The sequence below is a fragment of the Manis pentadactyla genome, chromosome 8 (assembly GCF_030020395.1).
Source record: "Manis pentadactyla isolate mManPen7 chromosome 8, mManPen7.hap1, whole genome shotgun sequence".
Classification (NCBI taxonomy): Eukaryota; Metazoa; Chordata; class Mammalia; order Pholidota; family Manidae; genus Manis; species Manis pentadactyla.
The window spans coordinates 82,285,642-82,302,959 of NC_080026.1; the positions used below are offsets into that span (position 1 = coordinate 82,285,642).

A 17,318-nucleotide genomic window follows, 5' to 3' on the forward strand; every position below is an offset into this window, starting at 1 on the left:
TGTTAGTTCTTTATATATTTTGGATGTTAAACCCTTATTGGATGAGTCATTTATTCTCCCATACTGTAGGGTGCCTTTTTGTTCTACTCATAGGGTACTTAGCTGTGTAGAAGCTTTTTAGTTAGATGTAATCCCATTCGTTCCTTTTTGCTTGTTTCCCTTGCCTGAGGAGGCAAATTTTTTCAGGAAAAAATTGCTCATGTTTATATTCAAGAGATTTTTGCCTATGTTTTTTTCTATGAGTTTTATGGTTTCATGACTTACATTCAGATCTTTGATCCACTTTGAGTTTACTTTTGTGTATGGAGCTAGACCATAATCCAGTTTCATTCTCTTACATGTAGCTGTCCAGTTCTGCCAACAACAGTTGTGGAAGAGGCTATTTCCCCATTGTATATCCATGGCTCCTTTATCATATATTAATTGGGCATATATGTGTGGGTTTATATCTGGGCTCTCTATTCTTTTCCATTGATCTATAGGTCCGTTTTTGTACCAGTACCCAATTGTATTGATTACTGTGGCTTTGTAGTAGAGCCTGAAGTCAGGGAGTGTAATTCCCAGCTTTGTTTTTCCTTCTCAGGATTGCTTTGGCTATTCAGGGTCTTTGGTGTTTCCATATGAATTTCAAACTATATGTTCTAGTTTGTTGAAGAATGCTGTTGGTATTTTGATAGGGATTGCATTGAATCTGTAGACTGCGTTAGGCAGGATGGTCCTTTTGACAATATTCTTATCATGAGCACAGGATGTATTTCCATTTGTTGATGTTTTCCTTAATTTATCTCATGAGTGTCTTGTAGTTTTCAGAATATAGGTTTTTCACCTTCTTGGTTAGGTTTATTCCTAGGCATTTTATTCTTTCTTATGCAATTGTAAATGGAATTGTTTTTCTGATTTTTCTGCTAGTTCATCATTAGTATATAGGAATGAAACAGATTTCTGTATATTAATTTTGTGTCCTGCAACATTGCTGAATTCAGTTATTAGTTATCATAGTTTTGGGGTGGATTTTTTAGGGTTTCTTATGTACAATATCATGTCATCTGCAAACAATAACAGTTTAATTTCTTCCTTACCAATCTGAATGCCTTTTATTTCTTTGTGTTATCTGATTGCCATGGCTAGGACCTCCAGTACTATGTTGAATAAAAGTGGGGAGAGTGGGCATCCTTGTCTTGTTTCTGATCTTAGAGGAAAAGCTTTCAGCTTTTCGCTATTAAGTATGATGTTGGCTGTGGGTTTGTCATATATGGCCTTTATTATGTTGAGATACTTGCCCTCTGTACCCATTCTGTTGAGAGTTTTTATCGTGAATGGTTGTTGAATTTTGTCAAATGCTTTTTCAGCATCTATGGAGATGATCATGTGATTTTGGTCCTTCTATTTGTTGATGTGGTGTATGATATTGATTTTCGAATATTGTACCATACTTGCATCCCTGGAATAAATCCCACTTGATTGTGATGATCTTTTTGATGTATTTTTTAATTCATTTTGCTAATACATTGTTGAGGATTTTTGCATCTGTGTTCATCAGAGATATTGGTCTGTAATTTTCTTTTTTTGTGGTGTCTTTGCCTGGTTTGGTATTAGAGTGATGCTGGCCTCATAAAAAGAGTTTGAAAGTATTCCCTCCTCTTCTACTTTTTGGAAAACTTTAAGGAGGATGGGTATTAGGGCTTCACTAAATGTTTCATAAAATTCAGCTGTGAAGCCATCTTTCCAGGGCTTTTGTTTTTAGGTAGTTTTTTGAATGCCAATTCAATTTCATTGCTGGTAACTGGTCTGTTCAGATTTTCTGTTTCTTCCTGGGTCAGTCTGGGAAGGTTGTATTTTTCTAGAAAGTTGACCTAGGTTCTTCTACATTATCCATTTTGTTAGCATATAATTTTTCATAGTATTCTCTAATAATTCTTTGTATTTCCATGGTGTCTGTAGTGTTTTTTCCTTTCTCATTTCTGATTCTGCTTATGTGTGCAGACACTCCTTTTTTCTTGATAAGTCTATCTATGGGTTTATCTATTTTGTTTATTTTCTCAAAAGAACCAGCTCCTCATTTCATTGATTCTTTCTATTGTTTTATTCTTCTCAATTTTATTTATTTATGCTCTGATCTTTATTATATCTCTCCTTCTACTAACCTTTGGCCTCATTTGTTTTTCTTTTTCTAGTTTCATTAATTGTGACTTTAGACTGTTTATATTGAATTGTTCTTGTTTCTTGAGGTAAGCCTTTATTGCTGTATACTTTCCTCTTTGAACTGCCTTTGCTACACTGCACAGGTTTTGGGGTGTTGAGTTGTCATTTTCATTTGTGTCCATATATTGCTTGACCTCTGTTTTTATTTGGTAATTGATCCATTGATTATTTAGGAGCATGTTGTTAAGCCTCCATGTGTTGTGGGCTTTTTGTTTTCTTTGCATAATTTATTTCTAGTTTCATACCTTTGTGATCTGAAAACTGGTTGGTACAATTTCAATCCTGAATTTACTGAAGCTCTTTTTGTGTCCTAGTATGTGGTCTATTCTTGAAAATGTTCCATGTGCACTTGAGAAGAATGTGTATCCTGCTGCTTTTGGTTCAAGTGTTCTGTGGATGTCTGTTAAGTGCGTCTGTTCTAATGCATTGTTCGGTGCCTCTATCTGCTTACTTATTTTCTGACTGGTTGATCTGTCCTTTGGAGTGAGTGGTGTGTTGAAGTCTCCTTAAATGAATGCATTGAATTCTATTTCCCCTTTTAATTCTGTTAGTATTTGTTTCATATTTAGGTGCTCCTATTTTGGATGGATAGATATTTATAATGGTTATATCGTCTAGTTGGACTGATTTCTTTATCATTATATAATGTCCTTCTTTGTGGCTTGTTACTTTCTCTGCTTTGAAATCTATTTTTTTCTGATATAAGTACTGCTACTTCTGCTTTTTCTCCCTATTATTTTTGTGAAATATCTCTTTCCATCCCTTCACTTTTAGTCTGTGTATGTCTTTGGGTTTGAAGTGAATCTCCTGTAGGCAGCATATAGATGGGTATTGCTTTTTACCCAAGCTGTAATTCTGTGTCTTCTGATTGTTGCATGCAGTCCATTTACATTTAGGGTGAATATTGGTAGATATATACTTACTGCCATTGCATGCTTTAGATTTGTGATTACCAAAGGTTTAAGGACAGATTTCTTACTATCTAAGAGTCTAATTTAACTCCTTTATTATGCTATTTCAAGCACAGTCTAAGGGTTTTTTTTTTTTCTCCTTCTTTCTCCTCCACTCTTTATATATATTAGGTGTCATGTTCTCTACTCTTTGTGTATCCCTTGACTGACTTTGTTGGTAGTCAATTTAATTTTGGATTTGCTTAGTAATAATTGGTCTACTTCCTTTACTGTGGTCTTATTTTTTCTGGTGACAGCTTTAGCCTTAGGAACACTTTCATCTATAGCAGTCCCTTTAAAATACATTGTAGAGATGGTTTATAGGAGGTAAATTCCCTCAACTTCTACTTATCTGAAAATTGTTTAATCCATGCTTCAAATTTAATTTATAATCTTCTGAGAAGAGTATTCTTGGTTGGCAGCCCTTCTGTTTCATTGCATTAAATATATCATGCCACTCCCTTCTGGCCTGTAAGGTTTCTGCTGAGAAGTCTGATGATAGCCTGATGGGCTTTCCCTTATATGTGATCTTTTTTCCTCTCTCTGGCTGATTTTAATACTCTCTCTTTGTCCTTGATCTTTGCCATTTTAATTATTATATGTGTTGGTGTTGTCTTCCTAGGGTCCCTTGTTTTGGGAGATCTCTACTTCCATGACCTGAGAGACTATCTCCTTCCCCAGACTGGGGATGTTTTCAGCAGTTATTTCCTCAAGGAGACTTTCTATCCATTTTTCTCTCTTCTTCTTCTGGTACTCCTATAATGTGAATATTGTTCCATTTGGATTTGTCACACAGTTGTCTTATTATTCTTTCATTCTTAGAGATCCTTTTTTCTCTTTGTGCCTCAGCTTCTTTTTATTCCTATTTTATAATTTCTATTTCATTTACCATCTCCTCTACTTCATCTTATCTACTTTTAAATCCCTCCATTGTATGTTTCATTTCAGATACTGTATTTTCAAATTTTCTCTTTCTTGAAGTCCTCCCTGAGATCTTGAATATTTTTCTGTAGCTCTGTGATCATGGTTATGATTTTTATTTTTAAATCTTTATCTAGAAGATAGGTTTCACTTTGCCCTCTTTCTGGCCTTTGAATTCTGTGTGTACAAAATGTTTTGCTGTTTCATTTTAGTGATTCCTGTGGAATAATAACTTTGTGAAGGCAAAACCCTCTAGTACCCAGAAGCTCTACTCTCTGGAGCTATGGAGCACCTGGAACAATGGTGGGGGTCACACAGTTGAGCAGCACCAGTGCCTTCCAGGAGGAAAGAGCTCTTTCCTGTTTTCTGGCTGCAGTGCCTGCCTCCATTGCCAGGTCCAGTGTGCTGTGCACACAGGGAGGAGCCTCTCCATTATGCTTCTGTAGCAGCCTTAGGCAGGGCCACCCTCCAGCTGACCTGGTGTGATGTGGGTGTAGCAGGTATGCAGACTGGTGCTTTCCAGGAACAAGGAGTGGCAGGCTTTGTATTGTAGAGTCCCCTCTGGGCTGTGTTGCCAGCCAGGAGGATGGAGCGCTTGAAGGTCCTAAAGGTTTCCAACCTTTTGGGATGAGTGTGCTGAGACAATTTTACCCACCTGTGCTTTCTCCAGAGCACCAAACTCTGTGTCATCTTTGCCCCTTTAGCAACCCTTTTGCTATTGGGGAGTCTTTCAAAGTGCCCACCTTTTTTTTTGCCCTTGGGGGCCAGTCGTGGGTACCTGTTCTCCACAAGTGGCTGGAATCTCAGTCTCTCCAAGTATTCTGCCTGTCTTTGCTTTTCAACCCTGCTAATCTCCAGAGCATCATGTAATTTGGGTTCGTGCTCACAGAGGTCTCCAGAGGTGGGTATTTAGCAGTCCTGGGCTTCTACTCCCTCCCTGCTCCATTTCTCTTCCTCCCTCTTGTGAGCTGGGGTTGGGGGAGGGCTTGGGTCTTACTGGATCATTGCTTTGCTACTTTACCCTTTTCTGTGGAGTCTTCTCTTTTCCCCAGATGTAGGCAATCTGTTTTGCAGTCTTCGGATTGCTCTTTCAGGATTATTTATATTTGCTGTATTTGCATGTTATATATGTTTTTGGGAGGAGGTTTCTGCCTCAGTTCTCACACTGCTTTTTCCCCCCTTTTTGCCATAACTGTTTTCTTACCAAAAAGAAGTGAAAATTTAAGCAGGATCATATTAGTTTGCCTTCTTCTTCTTCCTAGTCAGATCAGAGACTGGGAATAGAAATTAATAAAGTAGATTGGGTTCTACAGGCCAGAGGGGAAGGAGGGACTGTGGTGCACAATAAAGCACACACTTGTCCACAGGTGTCATGTATATGTTGTTTTGCTCCAGTTGGTTGTCATAAGGAGTTTCAGAAACAGTATTGTAATGTCTTCAGATTTAAAGAGAATTCACAATCCATTTTCTTCTAAGATCTTCTGACTAAAAAAAAAAAATGTGTTGGTTATCTTTCTTCAAACTGTATGTGGTCCAAACAAAGTATTTCTGCAGTCTGGATTTGGCCCAAGGGCATCAAGGGTATAATTTCTGGATCTTCTGGTCTTTTATGAATCTAGCAAACAGCAACACCATGGGTGAATCTTGAGGTAGTCAAAACTTTTGAAATAATTTGGATATCATGTTTAAAAGAGAGGACACTAAGGTGACTTGTTTCATAGAGATGAGGGTTTGTGATGGGTTCTCTACACTCCTGCCCGGTTTCTCTGTGGCCTGTCTGTGATGAGGATGAGGACAATGGCTGATGGCCATGGGAAAGATGTCAGCAGGGCTACTGAGGTGCTCTTTGTTCATGAGGTTTTGGTATATTCAAACACAGTTATTTAAGACTTTGTGGCTAACAAGGGGATTATGCAACTGGAAAGAGCCAGTTAAGTATGGTGGCACAAGTTTAGCTCTTGGTGATTCAAGTCATTAGAATCAAAAGCTGTGATTTCCTTTATATTTGCTGTATTTGCATGTTATATGTGGTGCTTTTTGAGTTGAGTAAACACCTCAAGTGTTAACATTTCCAAGAGGACATCCTGGGATTCCTCACCAATTCCAAAGGAGTTCTAAAGCAGAGATGAACAGAGGATTCTAAAGACAGTGAGAACCACTAGGCCACAGGAGGTACCCCAGAAGGAAGAACCGTCAGTACTTTTTCTTTTAGACATAGCCACTTTTTATATATTTTTTTATACTTTTATACTTATCCACTTTTTTCAAATATAGCTTTTTCAAGTTGTATTTCTAACTTGGTTTAGCCTGGAAACAAAATGGTGTACAAGATGGTGCAGAGAGGAACAGTTCCCATTTATTGTTCCTTGCCCTTTTTTGTTTGTTGATTGATTCATTCATGAATGCAGGAAATACTGGGTGCTTACATACATATATGAGGTGTCAGGCATTATTCTAGGTATTGTGTGTATAGCAGAGAACAAAACAAAGGTGCTGCCCACAGTAGTATGAGGATCTGGTGCTGTGCCTCACATGTTGGAATGCTTCTGGAAAGCTGGCAAGTCATCTTTCCCAGCTCTCAGAATTATTCCCTTGCTTGAGTTAGATGTCAGAAGAGAAGTGGCAATTGAGGTTGTTGGGGGAAATTAGGCAGGGAGATAACCTATATTTCTGGGGTATCAACTGGAAGTTCTAAGGTAGACCTGGAGAAAAAGTCCTAATGGTTCTTGCTTCTGGGGTACCTCCTATGCCTAGTGGTTCTTCTCACTGTTTTTAGAATCCTCTATGTTCATCTCTACCTTGCCTAAGAACTCCTTTGGAATTGGTGAGGAATCCCAGGATGTCCTCTTGGAAATGTCAACACTTGGGGTGTTTACTCAACTCAAGAAGCACCATGGGGTAAGGAATAGAATTTCTTCACTCTAGGTTCCCCTTGTTGTACATATTATTTGTTGCTATCAGTTTGAATGCAGCAGACATAATAAAATTTCATTTTGCACTATTTTGAACTGTCTGTATTTAATTCTATTATGTAAGTGAAGGCTTTTGGGCCTATTACCAAGGATAGGACTCACCAGAGTCCACACTGCTATTTATTTATTTTGTATTGGCACATGGTTAGCCAGGTAACCATGTAAATAAATTATACCATTGTCTTTTATCTCTATTATTAAAGATCTCTTGTAAAATTTGGCTCAAATCTCAATGTTAGAAATGTTACTCAATGTTACTTCTGGACTATTTGTCATCAACTCATGGAAGAGAAGCAGTGCCTTATGACTAGGAAACTACACCTCTTAACATGCCAGGACCTCTTTAACAAATCAAGAATACTAAGACTCACCCAGATAGGAAGTTAGCTTTTGGATAACTGGCCTCTTTAGACTTAAGGGATAAGTTATCCTTCTTATGATTTATATTTCTGGGCTTCTCACATATTCCTACAGCCAAATGTGACCTGATGCTCATAATAATAAAGGCAAGCAAACAGCTTTTTTGTTTGTTTGTTTATTTATTCTGGAGGAAAACCTTAGTCTTGATGGAACCCCAGGGTGATACCACAATGAACATAGTGGAACATCAGGATGCCAAGGCAGAATTTATTAGTAGAGGAAAGAAGGCTGGCTGCTTATGTGTTCAGTGAAGTAGATCCTTCTTAGAAATGGTGAAATAACCCTGCACAGTATATCGCCGTAACTTGGCAATAGTGATAATACATTTTAATTCCACAAACTCAGGAATTTTGTAGGAATATAAAATTGAAAAACAGAGCAAATATCAGGAATCTATCAAACACAGTTCCTTTTTTTTCTTTTTAAATCTTTTACAACGTTAATCAAGGAAAAGCTTAAATACATTTTTATGAGCCAGCAAGCCCAAAACTATATTAGGAATATATAATGTACACCCTCATTCAATCATGCATACATATATAAACATATACATATATACATATATGCAAATAAAATACTGATTATCCTATTTGGATACTTCTCTTTAAGTAATTTTATGAATTTTTCCTTGACCTGAAGCTTAGCCCATCATGATATATCCCTAAAGTCAAAATTTCAGTTGTAAAAACATAACCATTTAATACCCAGATAAGGATAATTCATTGAATTACTAGTTCAGTATAAACATCTTTTGTCAAGACTATGAGTCAGAAATTAGTAACTCTTAGATGGGAAGTTAGGATACCTGGGTTCTGATCCTTGTTTTCCAAAGAGGCTTTGGAGGTAAGTTTTTTTTTTAACCTTTTAGGGGTCTTAGCTCATCATATGACTTTGGTGCAGGGATAGGGCACGTTCCATTTACTTGGGATACCATACAAATGCAGTCTAGCTCCATTCTTTATGCAAAGTAGATTCATTATACATGTGTTCAGCATTGATATTGAATCCTTATTGGGAGTAAGTCATCCCATTTGGCAATCTTTAACAAACAGGCAATATGTGACATAGCCAAATGGCTCTAAGCACCCGCTTACTAAAGGGACTACTACCAAAGATAATACCTACCTCATAATGTGGTTATGAGGACTGAGTTAATAAATGTAATGTACTTAAAATAGAGTCTAGTGTAGAGTAGAGTAAGCACTACAGGGTCAGCACTGGTCATGATGGTTGCTACTATCACCACTACTTTGTGCTGGGCTCTGGACTTGAATGAAAATTAAAACAGCCACGGTCTTTGCCCCTGTTATCATGTAGTGTCTGACTGCAAACTCCAATGTCTACCATAAAACAAACAATTGCTTTATGGACTAAAAGGATCTGCAGGCTGGATGGCTTCTGGAGGTGCCTGTTGACAATCCCTGGACATGTGTCTGTGCCAAGTTCCCACTTCTGGGGGTCAGCCTAAACCTGATGTGGGCAGGGATCACTTCTCAGTTAACTCCTAATTCTTGGCTCCTCCACAAAATACACAGAATTTATATAAATTGGGAGTTCATGAGGCAGAACTGAATGTTAAGGACTGTCATCTGTTTAGTGACCACAGAGGCAGAATCACAAACAGTGAGGGCTCGTGTGGCCAGATAACAAGGAGTTAAGACAATTACCTTTTTGCCAGAGAACACAAGGACACTGTAAAGCACAGATAGGTGAAGAGTTTAACACAATTTATTTTATGCTTAAATAATTGACTAGGTCATCCAGTGTATGGTTTTTTCATACATATGTCATTAGAGCTATGTGTCAATGAATGCTGATTTTATATGAATATAATGAACAAGTAAAAGAATTTCACCAAAATCCAAATAAAAAAATGCCCTTTAAAACACAGCAGCCTTATTAACCTAATATGACACTGCTAGAATGATTACAAATGATTGGCTTACAGAAAGGTGTCTACATCTTATAGCCAGTACACAATACAGTAATAATTTTACAGCGTGCTGCCATTCTACCAGCTAAGGATTTCTGTTCAGTCCATTTTAAACACCCCAGGCAGGGGCCTCTTATGAGCACCATCCACCTCTAAAGCGGCAAGCATTACCCCCTTTTAAGTACTAACAGCAACCCCCCTACCCCCCAAAGCAACTACTGTATAGGTTTTTTTTTTTCTTTCATTTTTTAGGTCATTTCATTGAAAAATTGGCAATAGCAACAAATATTAGATGAAGGGCTTTGTGTTTACAGATAAAATCTTTTGTGTTGCAGTATACTGTAGTGTTTGCAAAATTGGAAAAGATTTAATCAAAATAAGGTGATACACATGCATCAAAATATTAGTATTCTGAAGAAAAATGTTTTTCACAGAACTACAGAATTCCTCATTTTGGGAATTATTTAAATTTGCAGATTTTAAAGATTTTTCTTTTAAATCAAGCTAGCAGTTTTGCATATACAAACATTATAATTGCTAATATACAAGAATCAGTGAAGAGCCCCCCACCCAGAACCCCTTCTTCCTCTTCTAGGCTGAAGTCACTTGAGACTCCTATTATGTTAAATGCATCTGCAATATTCTGTTTGTGTTCTAAGAGGCAGTGCCTTATCAACATTTATTTTATTTTTCTGTTAGAATTTATACAGTGTTATTATTTACAGCAAAACTATAGATGTTTTAAAAAAGAAACAAATAGTGTTTATACCCTGACAGTTTGGGTCCAAGAAAAATAAGGCGAGCTGTTGTGGATTTAGTATTTTAGTGTTTCTCCGTGATTGGATCATCCCATTTCCTTCTGTCACTTATGGCGGCAGGAATTTCTTCCTTTTTTAAGTGACACCAAATTACTTACAATAAACTGTTAACAGCATGGCTTCTTGGATATACACTGCATTGCTAATTGCATACACGCCAGTCCTGGGAATGAAAGGGAATTTCCATGCTCTGTAAATTGGCTCATGCTAAATTAAAATGTGGGTGCTTTTCTTTTTCTTTTTGCATACAAAAAATCATGCCACTAAAGTGTGGAAGCAGCAAACACACACCCCCGTCGCTGTGATTTTTACTTCCTGCTGACATATCATCCATGAATTTCTCAATACTGGCAGTAAAAACACGATCCTGTGGAAAGAGAGACAGCAGGTAGTGAGTTTAGCTTTCTGTCTTTTTCTTTCGTTGTTTCAAGAGAACTTTACTAAGCCTTCTTGCCTTTCAACAGAAAAGACTCAGAAAGTGGGTACTCTCTACTTAGTAAGGGGGTTGACAGAGGCTATCTGCTAGATTTCTTCAAGGACAAACCCTGGAGGTATTTAAAAGCTGTTTGATGGCAGTGACCTTTCCATGGGACCCTTTGATCTCCACAGAACAATATTTACTTATTTGTGGTTTTAGAGGTTGAGTCATAAAGACCCTCTTCTAGTTCTGTCTCTGATACTCAGGTACTCAAGCGAGAGCCCTTTACAGCCCTTTGGACTTAGTCTTGTAAAATGAGGCGGCTGACAGGTGCTCTTTGAGATTTCATTCAACACCAAAACATCAAGGGTCTGGCGTTTTCACGGGCACAAAGGGCCAGGGATATGGGGTCAGGATAGAGCATCTCAGTTATGTCTGCTATGCATGTTTTATAAAAAGTTCTCACACCCTCCCGGAATGCAACTAATTTTTTAAAAAGGGAGAACAATGTTATTACTTCATTACTATGAAGTTGCTTTTCCATATGCAAATTGAAATTAAAGACTATGTTCTACCATTGCAAAGGATACCTCCTTTCCTCTGCCCCACATCAGTCATGACAGGATAAGTTAATTTGAACTCTTTTATGGAAGCTCCACTAAGGTCATCTTGGCCTTACTGGATAATATCTGCATAAAGTATCTGTTTTATAACCACTCTTAATATGTCAAAAGCAATCAACGTCTTTATACATTTTTTTAAGCTTTTTTAAAATTAAGGTATTATTGATATACACTCTTATGAAGGTTTCACAGGAAAAAACAATGTGGTTACTACATTCACCCATATTATTGAGTCCCCCCCATACCCCATTGCAGTCACTGCCCATCAGTGTAGTAAAATGCCATAGAGTCCCTATTTGCCTCCTCTGTGCTATACTGTCTTCCCCATGATCCCCCCAACACCATGTGTGCCAATCATAATACCCCTCAATCCCTTTCTCCCTCTTTCTGCCCTCAACCCTCCCCTTTGGTAACCGCTAGTCCCTTCTTGGAGTTATACTCCACAAATGAGGGAAATCATTTGGTACTGGTCAGTGAAATGAGCCAGGGAGAGAAAGACAACATCTTTATACTTTTGATGAGTATTCTTCTTGGTATGAACTCCTCCATAAAACAGAGTTTTCCCCATATAGGCCTTCCTCTGTATTCAATGTGAAAATGTGACAAACTTGATTGCCTGCCTGAGAACAAGACATAGCCCCTACAGAAAACCCAAGTAAGGCACGAACAATTTTAGGAATAACCCTGTTCACTCACCTATAAGCAAAAGACACTTTTTGTGTGTCTAGAACCTTTAGAATTCTGCATCTGCTGGGGTCCAAGCATGTTCCCAGTGATCTTAAGTTTGTTTACTTGCCCCAGATAAGTTTCCTTCTCTTTAGATAGATCACCCAGGATACCTTGGCTTATATAAACATGTTAGGACAGCACTTCCTCTGTCTACCTCACTATAGTTCTGGCTTCCTTTTTTGTATTAAAAGTGCTACTGACCTTCATGCTCCAGGTCACTAAAACTTGGAGCCAAGAAAATCAAAGTATCAATTCCTTCTGGGGTAATTTCAACACCTCCCTCCCTCCTGTGACCATGCAGAGGTTCCAGAGAAGGAAAGTGACTCATTTGGGCAGACCATGTTCCAGAAGGTAGGCAAATCAGGGTAAGATAAGGATTTTCTCACCTCTGTTATTATCACTTACTCCTAATCTTTCAGGCACTAGGGTTCTTAGATGGTCCTCTGATAATGTTAGCCCAGTGCTCTCCCTGTTTCTTAGGGAGACTTCTCTGCAGTTTTCTCCAATTGAACCTATCTCCTTAACTTTGTACAGCTTAATTGATATATGTAAGTAATAACTGACATAGCTTGATACCATACAATCTCTTCTAAATATAGTTTGATAATTTTTTTTAGTAAATTTATTTAGATGAGCAATCATTACCATAACCCAGTTGAACTTTTTGTTTTGTGTCATATCTTCCAAAAACCAATCCAACTTCCTGGGTTAATCTTGCAGTAAAAAGCAAGGTTTTATCATCTCAATGCAAGTGAATGTGACCTTTCTAGAAAGAGTGGATATGCTTCTATAATTTAAAAAATGCTATTAATTATGCCCACTTACAGTCAGGTATGATTTGGGTGATAGTTTTTTTAAAAAGTTGAGTTACTTCCCCTTAGGATAACTCTCATTCTCGGTCATGTAATCAGAACGCGCTGGCCCCGACCACATGTGGTATAGGAAGGTCATTCACTGGACAGAAGACCTAAGGTACAATGTTCTACAAAAAGCATGAGAGCCTTGGCTGAGACTGTACGTATGCCTTATAAAAGTTGACACTCTGTATAAACTGTGATGAGAGCGCCATCTGATGGAAAGGTGTGAGGGCAGGAGCAGTCATGATGACATTTCAGGAATAGAATTTGAGTCCTCTTCCCTTTCTAGGTTTAGTTAAAGGATCTGAGATGGAAGCATCTGTATGTAGGAATCTATCTTCGGGTTTTGCATGCCTTTCAAACCCAAATGCAGTAGAAACCAACTTAGAAAATGGATAATTTGTTTTAGTCATTGACCTATAATTTTTAAATTTAAGAAACACTTAAAAACATAGAGAAACAGCTATTCAATGAATTTTCATGATGTTGATGACTGCTCACTGATTAGGGTGGTGGCTGCTGAAGGTTAGTGAGCTGTGGCAATTTCTTAAAATAAGACAAAAATAAAGTTTGCCCCATCGACTCTACCTTTCACTAATGATTCTTCTGTAGCATGCGATGCTGTTTGGTAGCATTTTAGCCACAGAACTTCTTTCAAAATGGGAGCCAGTCCTCTCAAACCCTGCTGCTGCTTTTCCAATGAAGTTTATGTAGTATTCTAAGTCCTTTGTTGTCGTTTAAACAATATTCATAGCATCCTCACCAGTAGTATAGTCCATCTCAAGAAACCACTTTTCTTTGCTACATCCGTAAGAAGCAACTCCTCATCTGTTCAAGTTTTATCATAAGATTGCAGCAAATCAGTCACATTCAGGTTCCACTTCTAATTCTAGTTGTCTTGTTATTTCTACCACTTCTGCAGTGATTTCCTCCACTGAAGTCTTGAACTCCTCAAAGTCATCCATTAGGCTTGGAATCAAGTTCTGAACTCCTCCTCCCATTAATCACAATTTTTAAAATTCATTTTTTATTGATGTATAGTTGATATACAATATTATATTGGTTTCTAATGTACAAGTGATTCAACAGTTATATACATTATTAAATGCTCACCCAATTAGTATAGTTACTGTTAACATAGATATTAAAGAATTACTATGTTCTCTATGCTGTACTTTCATCCCCATGACTAATTTATATTATGATTGAGATTTTGTGCCTTTTTATCCCCTTCACCTATTTCACCCACCCACCCCAAGCCCTCCCCTACAGTAACCACCAAGTCACTTCTCAGTGTCTATAAGTCTATTGCTATTTTATTTTGTTTTTAGATTCCACATGTAAGTGAAATCATATGTTATCTTTCTCTGCCTGGATTATTTTACTTCATGTAATACCAAGTTCATCCATGTTGTGCAAATGGCAGGATTTCTTTTTCATGGCTGAATAATGTTCCATTGTATATATGTATCACATCTTCTTTACCCATTCACCTATTGATGAGCACATTGGTTGCTTCCATGTCTTGTCTATTGTAAATAATGCGGCAATAAACATAGGGGTGCATATATCTTTCCGAATCAGAGATTTTGTTTTCTTCAGGTAAATTCCAAGAAGTGCAATTACTAGGTCATGGTATTTGTTTTTATTTTTTTGAGGACCCTCCATTCTGCTTTCCACAGTGGCTGCACCAATTTACATCCCCACCAACAGTGTAGGAGAGTTCCCTTTTCTCCACATCCCTGCCAATGCTTGTTATTTCTTGTCTCTTGGATAGTGACCATTCTGATTTGTGTGTGGTGGTGTCTCATGGTGGTTCTGATTTGCATTTCCCTGATGATTAGTGATGTGGAGCATCTTTTTATGTGCCTGTTGGCCATCTGTTTGACTTCTTTGGAAAAATGTCTGTTCAGGTCCTCTGTTCATTTTTTAATTGGGTTATTTGCTTTTTTGGTGTTGTCATATGAGTTATTTATGTATTTTTTATGTTAACCCCTTAGGAAATATATCATTTATGAATATATTTTCCCATACTATAGGCTGCCTTTTTTGTTTTGTTGATGGTTTCCTTTGCTGTACAGAAGCTTTTTAGTTTGATGTAGTCACACTTGTTCATTTTTGCTTTTGTTTCCCTTGCCTGAGGAGACATGTCCAGCAAGAAATTACTCATGCTTATGTTTAAGAGATTTTTGCCTGTTTTCTTCTAAGAGTTTTTTATGGCTTCATGTGTTATATATATTAGGTTTTCAACCTATTTTTAGTTTACTTGTGTGTATGGTGTTAGACAGTAATCCAGTTTCATTCTCTTGCATGCAGCTGTCCAGTTTTCCCTCCCTGCTTGAAGTGAGGGAGTGTGATACCCCCACAAATGTTCTTAATGGCATCTGGAATGGTGAATCCATTCCAGAAGGTTTTCCTCTTACTTTGTCCAGATCTGTCAGAAGAATCACTATATATGGTAGCTATAGCCTTACAAAATGTGTAAGACTTGAATGCCAAAATGACTCGATCCACAAGCTACAGAATGCATATTGTGTTAGCAGGCACAAAAATAAAAATCATTGTACATCTCCATCAGAGCTCTTACTTGATCAGGTACATTGTCAATAAGCAGGAATATTTTGAAAGGAATCTTTTTCTTTCTGAGCAGTAGGTCTCAACAGTAAGTTTAAAATACTGAGTAAACCAGTTGTAAACAGACGTGCTGTCATCCAGGATTTGTTGTTCTACTTAAAGAGCACAGGCAGAGTAGATTTAGCTCGATTCTGAAGTGCCCTAGGGTTTCTGGCATGGTCAGTGAGCACTGGCTGCATCAGTCTCTCATGACAGTCAGCCTCTCCTTTGAAGCTAGGCAGTGACTTTTCCTCTCTGGTATGACAGTCCTAGATGGCATCTTCTAACAATATAAGGCTGTTTCATCTACACTGAAACTGTTGCTTACTGCAGCCACCTTCATTAATGATCTAAGCTAGATATTCTGGATAACTTGCTGCAGCTTCTATGCCACCACTGGATGCTTCATCTGCACTTTTACGTTATGGAGATGGCTTCTTTCCTAAAATCTCAAACACCAACCTTTGCTAATTTCAAACTTCCCTTCTGCAGCTTCCTCACCTCTCTAAGCCTTCACAGAATTGAAAAAAGTTAGGGCTTTGCTCTGGAGTAGGCTTTGCCTTAAGGGAATGGTGTGGCTGATTTGATCTTTTATCCAGACCACTAAAACTTTTTCTTCATTCAGCAATAAGGCTCTGTTGCTTATCATTCATGTGCTCCCTGGAGTAGCACTTTTAAATTCCTTCAATAACTTTCCCTTTTCATTCTCAATTTGGCTAGCTGTTTTTTGGCCTAACTCAGCTTTCGACATGCCTTCCTCATTAAGCTTAATCATTTTGAGCTTTTGATTAAGGTGAGAGATGTGTGGCTCTTCTTTTCACTTGAATACTTAGAGGCTATTGTAGGTTTATTAACTAGCATAATTTCAATATTGTGTCTCAGGAAATAGGGGGGGTTCCAAGGAGAGGGAGGGGGATAGGTGAACTGTCAGAACACACAGCATTTATCAGTTAAGTCTGCTGTCTTGTATGGGCAGTTTGTGGCACCCCTAAACAGTTACAATAATAACATCAAAGATCAGTGATCACAGATCACCATAACTAATATAATAATAATAATGAAAAAGTTTGAAATATTGAGAGAATTACCAAAATGTGACACAGATAATGAGTAAATGCTATTGGAAAATGGAGTTGTTGAAACTGCTTGATGCAGGGTTGCTGCAAACTTTCAATTGATAAAAAATGCAGTATTTGAGCACAGTAAAATGAGGTATGCCTGTATAGAATTAGTCTGTTTTTTTATACTGCTAAAATATTCCTCAAATCTGCCCTCTCCTTTGCATTCTCTCTGCTCCAGTTCAGACCCTCATCTTTATCTCATAACTGAGGTCTTTTGTTTAAACTGTTCTCAACTAACTCCCACCACTACAGCGACCTAAATCACATCTGATCATATTACTCTTCTACCACAAGACTTCCAGGAGTACCCCAGTGTTAGCAGGAACCAAACTTCTGAGCACAGAACATATGCTCCTCCATACTGGTGTCTCAAATCCTACTCTTCCTCAAAACCCAGCTCAAATATGCGCTTCAAGAGGCTTTGCAAGATCTCCTCTGTTAGAGTTAATTACATCTTCCAGCGGATTCCCTAAGCATTTTGTAAATATTTCTTATTACAGGTACATATTTTGATGTGTGTTACTTATGATCATGTTTGCCTCTTGGACTGTTAAGTTATGGTGGAAGCAGTTCCCTCAAAAGAGTGGCAGACCCTTAGGATAATATCTTAAATCATTATACTCCCCTCACTACCTACATAATGTGTGTTACAAGCTTTGTATATAGTAGCTAAGAAGTAAAGGGGCTCTAAATGTGAATGGTCACATATTTACAAAAGATTATTACCTAATAAACAATAAA

At 37.8% G+C, this 17,318-nt stretch overlaps 1 protein-coding gene and 1 long non-coding RNA gene across 8 annotated transcripts in view; one reads left to right on the forward strand and one right to left on the reverse strand.

The window, feature by feature from the left end:
• Nucleotides 1-17,318, forward strand: part of LOC118917348 (uncharacterized) — an 89,814-nt gene that overhangs the window by 64,066 nt on the left and 8,430 nt on the right. The window lies entirely within an intron of this gene.
• ANK3 (ankyrin 3) overlaps nucleotides 8,328-17,318 on the reverse strand; it is a 331,543-nt gene continuing 322,552 nt past the window's right edge. For all 5 annotated transcript variants that reach the window (XM_057505891.1, XM_057505892.1, XM_036895053.2 and 2 more), the window contains one exon: nucleotides 8,328-10,583. The gene's annotated coding sequence lies outside the window, so the exon portion shown is untranslated. The remainder of the gene's footprint in view (nucleotides 10,584-17,318) is intronic.